Genomic DNA, 11,323 nt, shown 5'->3' with positions numbered 1-11,323 from the left:
AGGCCTCCAGTCAATAGCCATGTGAGTGAGCTGTTGGAAGCAGATCATGGGGTTCCCATTAAGCCTTAAGGTAACTGCAACTCCTGTCAATATCTTAACTGCAGTATAAGAGAGGCCTTGTTTCAGAACCACCCAACTAAGCCACTCTCAATTTCATGGCCCTCAGAAATTATGTGATATAAAAAATATTTCCTGTTTTAAGCTGCTAATTTGGGGAGTAATTTGTTATGCAGCATTAGACAACTAATTTAAAAATTATGCATTCAAAGCATGATTTTGTATGGATATTGGTGGTACCAAATGCTGGGAGACAACTACATCTGAACATTAAAGTGAGAAGGAAGACCAGAATCAGGTCAGGGTGAAAATGAAGCGGTTACCATAGATAGTAATGTCAACAGTGAAGCAAACCTCAAGGAATTTGGGTATTTCCCAAACAGTTGAATAGATTGTATGCCCCAAATGAGATCAGAACATATTCCAGGTGATTAAAGGAACCAAAAGGAAATGTAAAACAGGAACTATCTTAGGAATATTTTCATTTTAAATGATTACAATGAAACTTTTCCACTTGACAAGGTAACTTCAATTATCTGCAAACTCATTTTAGAGACTACTCAACTACTATCCCCAACTCTCTTTTCCATTTGGCAAAGCCAAGCTCCTACTTTAGAAAATTATAATGAGAGATATTTACTTTCCTAGCCCTCCTGACCAACAGGATCTAAGGGGCAGCCACAAAAGAGATTTTTGGAAAGGTCATAAAAAGAGAGACACATAGCATGCAATCCCTCTTCCTGACACCGTTGGAGCTTATGTGATAATGTGTTGCTTGGATTGCAGCAGCCATCTTGCTCCCACAAGGAGAAAGCCAAAATGTTCACCAAGATAACTGACTTGAGACCCTGGCATTGTTAAGCAGCTGAATTAGTGAACCTGAGAAAAACCTACTTCTAGACTTGATGTCTGTGAGAACAACACTGAGCTCCATATTTTAATTGTATATTCAGTCACTTGCCATCAAATGAATTGGTTGCTATATGATAAGTCATTCCATAATTATAACTTAAAAGAAAAACAAGCATTAGGGCTGGAGTATAACTCCGGGGTAGAGAGCTTGCCTAGGATGTGCAAAATCAGGAAAAAGAGGAGATAAAAAGAAGAAGGAGAAGGAGGAAAAGAAAGGAAGGAAAGAAAGAAGGAGGGAAAGAAGGAAGAAAGGAAGGATGGAAGAAGGAGAGGAGTAAGAAGGCAGGCAGGCAAGCATTTATTTTGCTCATAAATCTGGTGATCAACTGGGTGGTACTTGCTTGGGTTTCTCATATGGTTGCAGTCAGATGGTAGCTGTGGCTTGGCGTTTTCTTTCAAATGCCTGGCACCTGGGCTGAGAAAACTCAAAGATGGCAGAACTCCTCAATTCATTCATTCATAATATCTATCTATCTATCTAACTATCTATCTATCTACCTACCTACCTACCTATCTACCTTTCTGCCTCAGGAAAATCAAGTCAGACTTCCATGGCAGCTGAAGGCTTCCAGGTAGAATGTTCCAAGAGAACCATAAGGCCTATTCTAAGCCAGTCATGCAGGTCACACAGTCTCACTTTCATCCCATTGTATTTGTCATGTAGTCACAAAGGTGGGTCCTTAACTCAAGGGGGATTAACTCCTCTTGATGGAAAGAATTTCAAATAAATTTTGGATACATTTTTAAATCACCAAACGCAACCTAACTGGTACATTTGGGTTCTATTGACAACTCAAGTAAATACAGTATTTTTGTTTATCCCTCTGTATGATGAAGTCTCACACATCATCCTTATTGGGAAAGCTAGTCTTGTCATCAGAACTTTTATAAAATCCTTCATTCCCTGAGAAAATCCTCTGAGGTCCAAGATGGTCCAAGATGGTTCATTCCAGTTAGCAGGAAGGGCTTCCCAGACAGTGACCTAAAGAAAGCAAAGCTGTCCCTGTAATATCAAGGTGAGTCACTGAAAAGGGAGAATATTAGAATAACTAATGAGGATTTCTTTGACCACTCCGCGACATGGCAGCCATCCACTGTGGACACACCTTCCACCTTCAGTGGTGAGTGACAGTGATGTACAGGCCCACACTCGGCCTGGTACTGCTTCGGGGCCATAGGGCGTCGGACCTTCAGGCAACCCATACTCGAAGCCCAGGACCTCAATAGGCTGAGCTCCCCGGGAGCTTCCAGACCTGGGCTGAAGTGGCCTAATTCAGTGGTTTGAGATAGCACCAAGTCGGACTTGCCCACAATGCCGAATCCAGGTTGGCAAAAGAACCATTATCAATAAGCTCTTCTTTGACTTTGCTGAGGAGGAGGAGAGTGTCTTGGATGCAGAATTCTTAAAGAATGAACTAGACAATATCAGAGCCTGGCTTTCCCAGAAAGAAAGAGAGAAACGGGACAGCCAGGTTATTATCGACACTCTGCGAGACACTCTGGAAGAGCACAATGCCACTGTGGAATCTCTGCAAAAGGCCTTAGGCAAGGCTGAGATGCTATGCTCTACACTCAAAAAGCAGATGAAGTTCTTGGAGCAGCAACAAGATGAGACTAAACAAGCCCACGAGGAAGCCTGCAGACTCAAGAGCAAGATGAAGACCATGGAGCAGACTGAGATCCTACTCCAGAGTCAGCGGCCTGAGGTGGAGGAGATGATTCGTATGGGTATGGGACAATCAGTGGTGGAGCAACTGGCTGTGTATTGTGTGTCGCTCAAGAAAGAGTATGAGAATCTAAAAGAGGCCCGGAAGGCCTCGGGGGAGTTGGCTGACAAGCTGAGGAAGGACTTGGTCTCCTCCAAAAGCAAGTTGCAGACAGTCTACTCTGAATTGGATCAGGCCAAGTGGGAACTGAGAGTGGCCCAAAAGGACTTACAGAATGCTGACAAGGAAATCATGAGCCTGAAAAAGAAGCTTAATGATGTTGCAGGAAACCTTGAATCTGCCACCAGTGGCCAGTGAGACTATCAACCGCCTGGTTTTAGAGAGCCCAGCTCCTGTGGAGATGCTGAACCTGAAGCTCCGCCGGCCATTGTTTGGTGATGATGTTGACCTTGATGCTACCTTCAATGTGGATACCCCCCAAGCCCAGCCCTCAACTCCCAGCATAGCCACTCCAAGAGGCCATGCCTTGAGAGGGCACACTCTCCTGTTCAGGACATTCTCAAGAAGATGCCCAGAGGTCCCAGCTCTCTTTGGGTGGCCAGCACTGTGCAAGAGAGCCAGATGAAGACCCTGCTGGTGCCTTCCCTGTCTTTATCTGGAATGCTGTTCTGGGCCAGAAACAGCCAAAGAGGGCCATAGCAGAGTCCTGTTGCAGCACAGATGTGGTAAGAACAGGTTTTGATGGCCTTGGAGGCCAGACAAAATTCATAGAGCCTACTAACACAGCCATGATTCTCCCACTGCCTGTTAAACCCAAGACGAAGGCTAAGCAGAGAGTGAGGGTGAGGACTGTAAACCCTTCCTCCCAGGCCAAGTTGGACACCTTCCTGTGGCAATGAGAACAGTGAATCTGAGCACTGGCCAGACACATGCCTCCAACTAGAAGACTGATCAGCAGTGTTTGGAGGGATGGCCCCTCTTCTAGGATGAGCCCTGAGGGCAAGGGCAGAAAAGCAGATGAATGGTAGAGTGACAGAGATTGTGCACTTCCTTTGTTCACCTTGCCCTGTTCTGTCACATACGGCTGACACTACCAGCTTACCGTTTCCATCAGCAAGCGCCTGCTCCTGGTTGCAGCCTCTTGTTTAGGGCCACAATCTGATGTGGCCAGGTTCTTAATGGACCTGGAGACCAGGATCACTTGTTGACTGTATGCATAAAAGTGCTTGAGATTTTCTCAGCCTGAGTCTGAATTTCTGCCTGCCGCCCTCACTGCATGGCCTGATCCGGGCATGGCCTGGTCCAAGCACGGTGCGGGGTAGGGAATAGGGAATGATGGAGTGGGGAGGACAGGGAAAGATTTCCATGTAAAATAAAAAATAATTTTTTTCTGGCAAAAAAAAAGATTAACTAATGGTTTATACTAGCTAAACTCCACTGAAAAGTGAGGTTGGTGTTTTTCTTAACCCTACTTGCTAGGAAGCTAAGAGAATACTGAATACTAGGTGTGGTGACTCTGGTTATGATTTGAGACACACACCTTACCCCACTGAAAGCAAACTCTGAAGTGACAAATTGGGAATAAGTGGCTTATTAGTGAAGTCATTCCAGGAAGCATTATAAGAGACTAAAGAAAGGAGAAAAGCTAACATAAAGCAGGTTCATGTAAATATTATTCACTGAGGGCAACTGGGAATTTTCCCAAGAGACTGTGTGGAGCCATATCTAGCTGCCCCACTTCAGGTCAAGGAGCTTGAGTCTCTGTCAAACATCTCTTGTCCCATATTGGTTGAGGGTCCCGAGAGTCTCTGGGTTGCCACAACTGAAGAGATACAGAAAGCCATTAACACGTACAGGAGCTGTCCACAGGAGACCCCATGGCAGGCCAAGGCCTTATAGCAGGGCACTGGTGGCTTTCCAAGCACCAGTTCCTGCTACAAACACCTCATTCCTGTCTCTATCGTAGCAGCCTTTCCACTGACTCAAACTCTTTTTTAGAAGTAGACAGAGTGCAAATTATTTTTCAAAAACAAGATTCATTCATTAGAGTTTGCCACATATTACTTTGGAGTGTATTTAAGAAGTAAGTCTTAATGGAGGAGCCACAATGTGTCCTCACTCATTATCATTCAAGCTGATCAAAAACCACAGGAGAGAAAAGTGCTCACCTCCAGTAGACCCCTGGTGCTAGTAGACTCATTAACTAAAACTGATGATCCAGATTTCTTGCTTCTTTCCCACTCCCACCAGCTGCTCGCCTTTTTCCTTTTCACTGCTCATTAGCACCAATAACAAAGGAGCAATGTTGGGCTCAGAACCACAGGAGTCCTTTTTTTTTTTTTTAACTTGATTCAGGCCACAATGAAATCAAAACTCATATCATAATATAATATTTTCATTTATTGTTTGTGATAAAATGCACATAGCAGATACTTCATCATTTGTCCATTTTTAGCATTTTAAATGTACATTAAGTATATTCACATCATGGTGCACCCATCACTACCATTCATCTCCAGAACTTTTCAATAGATGGTAGAATTTTGCATTAACTGTGGATTTTGCTTTTCCATTGTGTTCCTATTCCACATTTATTCAGAAATATAAGAATTGGCTAGATTAAGTTAAAATGTCACTTCTAGGAAGTGAAAAATAAAGTCTGGTCCACCTAATATCAAATAATAAAAGAATATTATGTTATTTATATAGTAGTATATAATAAACCATCCCAAAATATAATGGCTTAAAACAATGACCACTTATTTAGTCACTATCCCAAGCAATGGCACTTTGGGCTGGACTCAGTTGAGGGATTCTGCCTATCTGGACCAGATAGAATTGATCTTGGCTATGTCAAGACACTTGTGAGTTGCTAGCTGGACACTGGCTGTTATAAATGGCTCATCTCGGCACCATGTGGTCTCTCATCCTCCAGCAAGCTTGTTCACATGAAGTTCAGCAAGACTTAAGGGCAGCAAGAAGACCAATGCTCAAGTGTTTTTCATGTCTCTACTTTCATTGTATTTGTTATTTTCCCACTGTCCAGAGAAAGCTATGTGACTGAGCCTAGAGTTAATACAAAGGGGACTATCAAGAAGTATGTATATGAGAAGATAAGAACCAATTGGGACATTTCTGTAATTAATCCACCATTCATGTTCTGGGACTAGAATTCTACATGAAAATCATTATTCTTCTGAGATTGTCTTGATATTCCAGTCCCTCTCTGTTGCCCAGACAAACATTCTAAAGAGTTGAATTTTTGTAACTAAAACAATTGAGCCATAGGCCTTCTGACTTTGGCAGTCATCCATCTTTATGATCCAAGAAAATCATTGAATCCAAGCCACATTTTTGTTCTCTAACCCAAACAGATGGGATCTACTATAGACATCTGAAAGTTGTCTTGCATCATATCTTCTGCTCCTGAAAAACATCAAGAGATTGGAAGAGATTTGTGTGACTGAAGAGGAAAGGACAAAGGAAACTGCTGAGTTGTTATCCTACTTTCATTTTTAAATATTCCTATCTCCAGTCCATGCCATGTTCTTACCAGTAAAGTGCAATCCATTTTGGCTAAATAGGCTTTTCTGTTTAAAGAATTTACAAAATAAAGTAATAAATGTACTCTGTTTCTTACATCAGAATTTGGGGAAATTAAACATCTGATTCATAATTTTTGTTATTTGGATCAAGAATCTGTCAAAGTCAGGAAGCCCATAATTTCAGATTAAAGATGTCAACTACATTTATTTTTTTCTTTGTATTTCAGTTGGTCCAAAGTATCCATAGAGGATTGGTTCTGGGACCCCCTTAGATACCAAAATCTATGGATTGCTTCAAGTTGCTTAAATGAAATGGTATAGCATTTGCATATAACCTATACATGTCTCCTGCATGATTTAAATCATTTCTAGATTGCTAATCATTCCTAAATTATATGTGAATTGTTGTTATATAGTACTCTATAGGGAATAATGTCAAGAAAAAATGGCTATATATGTTCCGTACAAACGCAGCTGTCAATGGTATAATTAAATACAATGTGATCTTCTGTTGGTTGAATCTGCAAATGTAGATAGATACAAATTATGCTTTTATTTTACAGAACTATTACTCCTGGTAGTAAATTTTCTGTCCTTCTTACTCCAGACTTCTAGTCCCCAGTCATCTGGTTACATTGGGTCTTGTATGAAAGAGAATTTTGCAAATAGGAATTACAGATCTGAATCCAACCAAATGCCTATGATGCTCTCACATCTCAAGTTCACCCTCTCCATCCATCTCTGTAGTGAAGATACTGCTTAATGCACACACCACATGCCTCCCTAATGATGCTTTTCAGTGTCAGGCTGCATTCTCCTCTCTGTTACAATAAGCACTCTGTGGTCTCCAGTGCCTAGGCCAAGTACCCATTAATTTTTATGCTTCTTGAGACTGATGGGTGACCTAGTGGTTTGCAGGCAAAGGCTCCCCTAATGGGAGAGTAAATAGGATTCATTTATCAAGGAACAGCAGCCATCAGTCTTCCTATCATAGGAGAAGAGAAATTGGGTTGGTAAAGGGAACATGCACAGTCTGCACAGTGTAGGCTCTGTGAATTCTCCAACTGGCCAACCTGGAATACTGTTATTGGAACGATTGGATAAAAGGTAGAGAGTTAGCTGATACTCACAAGTGCATAGAGCTGCTTTTCCTTTCCCTAACTAGAAGTTTCCCTCTTGATATCAAGTCAGAGACAGAAGTTATTCCAGGAACAAGTTGCATTCCAATATCTTACAAATTTGTTTCTAACACACCCAGATTCTAGTTCCTGCCCCTGGCTGGTTGTCTCCCTCTCAGCAACTTTTCTTCATTGTATAAAACTTTAGTAAAGTATTACTAGCCATTATCCATGTGCAATTCACTTGTACATATTGCCTATAAAATTCCACATCTACATTGATCTTTGATTTAGCCATCAAGTTCTGACAATAGAAATAAACAACCAATCCAATGGTTTATTCATATGGCATCTGCCATGGCAAAAAAAAAAAAAAGCAATGTTGAGATCAAAAACCACAGCAGGTAGGATCTGGGCACTAACAATTTCTGACTGAATGAATTTCCTGTGACCCATCAGTTAAAACATCACCTGGGGCTGAACTTTTACAACAGGGTAGATTGTAATCACTATTCAATGAATTAATGATGCTGAAGTTTCTATACATTGTATGGTTTGCATGAATAAATGTCCAGTTCAATGGTTCCTACATTTAATAGTGTCCCTAATGGAAGAATAAATAGGATTAATTTCTCAAGGAATAGCAGCCATCAGTCTTCCTTTCACAGGAGAAGAGAAATGACCTCCCATATATATACATTTAAGGTATCATTTCTTCAAACTGTACTTAGGTAAACAAAGTAGGAAGAAAAATGGTAAGAGCATAAGATGGTATGAATCATGGTCTATTAGGGCTTTCATTTAAGAAAGGATGGCACTTTGTTAAATGTGATTTTAAATCATATTTGCAATTTTTTAATTATCATTCCATCAAAAGGTAGAGATTCTAATTCTCCTCCTATTGGATATAATCCTCCTCCTCTTTGACTTACTTCTAATTTCTAATGAGTGAATTTAATCAGAAGTGTCTCTGAATAACTTCTGAGTTAGGTCATGGAAGGTGCAGGCTTCACTCTCAGAACTCAGCTACCATGGTGTGAGGAAGACCAGAGATATGGAAGTATTCTGACCAAAGGCCCAGCTGAGGTCCAGCCATTGGCCATAATCAACTGGTTATCAGATGTATGAATAAGTTCTTTGAATGAATTCACTCTCAGGTTTTGGGCTGCCCCAGTTAATTTAATTGAGATCAAGAATAAGTTCCCAGGAATGGGGCTGGGGCTCAGTAGTAGAGCACTTGTCTTGTACATGTGAGGCAATGGGTTCAATCCTCAGTACCACATAAAAAAATAAATAAACAAAATAAAGGTATTGTGTCCATCTACAACATGTGTGTGTGTGCGCTACAAAAAAAGAATGAGCTCCCTCTTCTGTATTAGTCAGCTAAAGCTGCTATAACAAAGGAACACACACTGGGTAGCTTAGACAATCAAAATTTATTTCCTCACACTTCTAAAGGCTAGAAGTCCAAAATATACCTTGATTTTGTGGTTGATTCCCGCAAAAGTACTGGAGAGAAGCATCCATCTTAGACACCACTTATCTTGAAATGGCCAGTTTCTCCCTGTGTTTCTTCATGACATCTGTGTATCTACCCAAGTTTCCTATTTTTGTAAGGACATCAGTCATATTGGATTAAAGCTCACCATCATGAGCCCATTTCTATGTAATGGCTCTGTAAAAACCCTAACTATAAACATCATCACATTCTGAGGAACTATAGATTAGAACTTCAACATGAATTTATTTGGGGAACACAATTTACCCTGTAACATTGACAAAGAACACTCATGACCCAAATAAATGTGTCATTGTTTTGAGACACTAAAATTTAGAGTGATTCATTATACAGCAAAAGATCATCAGCATGCCTAAGGTAGAGCTGGTGACTCAGTTCCTGGGATAACTTCAGAATTTATTCACAAATGGTCCTCTGACATTAGGACCACATTGGTCCTCAGTGGAGCAAGATCAAGCTAAACACCTGGAAGGGATTTGCTGAGACCATGTATTTCATTCTGTTTTTAATATTGCTCCTTAATTGCAAATAATAGGACCTCCTGAGGGTTTCTACAGTTTAAGAAATAAGAGAATCAAGTTATTGTAGGGATAAGCACAGAGCAGCAGAGGGATGCAGTCAGGCAGTAAGTCTAAGACCAGACATGGAAATAGGGTTGGATCCCATGGCAGTTGATTTTTATATCTATTCCAGATACAAGGAAGCCTGAGTCTCTTAAGTGAAATAGTACTAAGAGCCACTTTTCAGAGCTGAACAGCCTGGTTCAGATCCTGACAGTAACTGTGTCTTCCTGGAAGAGTTATTTAATCTCTCCACTCTGCTGCTTCTTTATATGTTAAAATGAAAACACTAGTATTTATTACATGAGGTTGTAATCTAAAGCCATTCCTATGATGGGTTAGCTGTATCTTGATTATAGAGCTTCTCATGTGTGAGTTTTGCTTCTGACTCTTCTCTCCATCTGGCTTTTGTGGCAACCCATAGTTGCTGCTCTTCCATTACTTCAGCTTTCATAATTGATTAATTCATTGACTCAACAAATGTTTCCTAAGCACCTACATTGTTCTGCACCCTGGGAGTATAGCACTGGGTCAATTAGATAACTCAACAGAGCAGGATCGAAAATCATTCAAATATCCTTAATCTTACTGACCTTGATTCTACCATGCTCCTTATAGCTAAAGCTCTACTATATGACCTCCTAACTACTGCTCTCTCCATTCACCAGCACATTTTCCCTGCTTCTTAGCTCACATCCTTGAAAGAAGCACTCTGGTTATCCCATCTTTTCTTTTCAAGTCAAGTCACAAAATGTTTCCAACCAGTTTTCTGATTGGTTGCTTAGGGTCATGTGACCACTCCCATTTAACTATCTATTTTCTAAAAGAGAGGATCTTGGGGCCCAGGACACAACCTCCTACCCCTGCAGCAGTATGAACTATGGGGAAATCACTATGAATGTAAATTCTGGTGGAAGTCCTTAGAGCAGTACTTTAAGGATGTGGAAAACCACCATGGACACCTACAGGAGATTAAAGCACCCACAAGGAATTTGTTAATTTCATACCACAGGCCAATGGAGGGTGGGTGACTTTTGGAGATCATTCACAACCTGTTAGCAACAGAGTCAGGCTTGGAGTCAAGATTTTGGACCAGCCCATCTTGGCATGGAATGTACAAGTTCAGCCTGCCTTTTGTGGCATAGCTGAAGCATTGATACTCTTCCCATTTCCTCTAGCACTCACCATTCCCAGATACATCAACAACTTCAGGGGGTAATTTCTCTGCTGGAAGGAGGGTACTTGGATCCTCAACCAATAATAAAGAAGAGTTGCTGGATACATACCCCTGTTCTGCACCTGTAGGACAACTCTGAGATATATTCCATATCACTATCCAGAGGTCCTCTGCAGACTGAGACCCAGTTATAACTTGTAACTTGATCACTAAAGCAAGAATGTTGAAACATTCCCTCCCTGTCTTACTTCTGTTCTTCTGCACTGATAGTTTCTATAGCGACTTCTCAAACTACACGCCCTGAAAACCTTGTCTGAGCATTTGCTTCTAGAGAAGCATGAACTAAAGCACCTTACAAGAAAATCAAATGGTAAGGCCATACTAGAGAGTAATATGAAACCACGGTGTGGATAGATGCTTGGTGTATTAGCCCATTTGTTGTTGCTATAGCAAAATACTAGAGGCTGGATACACTATAAAGAAAAAAGACTTATTTAGCTCATTTCTGAGGGCTGAGAGTCCAAGATCAGGCTACCCCCTCTTTTCAGCCTTTGGAGAAGGCCCCTTTGCTACATCACATGATGGAGAAATGAAAAGGGAACCTGCCTCAGTGCAAAACAGAGTGAGCATATGTGTGCTGCCTCTGACTCAAGAATTAACCAGGGTCCTGCAAAAACTACATTAATCCCTTTGAGAGGCAGTACCCCAGTAATCTATCTACCTTCCACTATACCCCACCTCTTAAGATTGCCACATTGGGGACAAACT

General features: G+C 41.1%; 1 pseudogene; it reads left to right on the top strand.

Annotated features, from left to right (window-relative positions):
• The first annotated feature begins 2,414 nt into the window (after positions 1 to 2,414).
• LOC101964774 (E3 ubiquitin-protein ligase TRAIP pseudogene) lies at positions 2,415 to 3,545 on the top strand (annotated as a pseudogene).
• Positions 3,546 to 11,323: the final 7,778 nt, after the last annotated feature.

This window comes from Ictidomys tridecemlineatus, chromosome 5 (genome assembly GCF_052094955.1).
Source record: "Ictidomys tridecemlineatus isolate mIctTri1 chromosome 5, mIctTri1.hap1, whole genome shotgun sequence".
In the NCBI taxonomy this organism is placed as follows: Eukaryota; Metazoa; Chordata; class Mammalia; order Rodentia; family Sciuridae; genus Ictidomys; species Ictidomys tridecemlineatus.
This window is presented reverse-complemented; position numbering and strand designations above follow the sequence as displayed.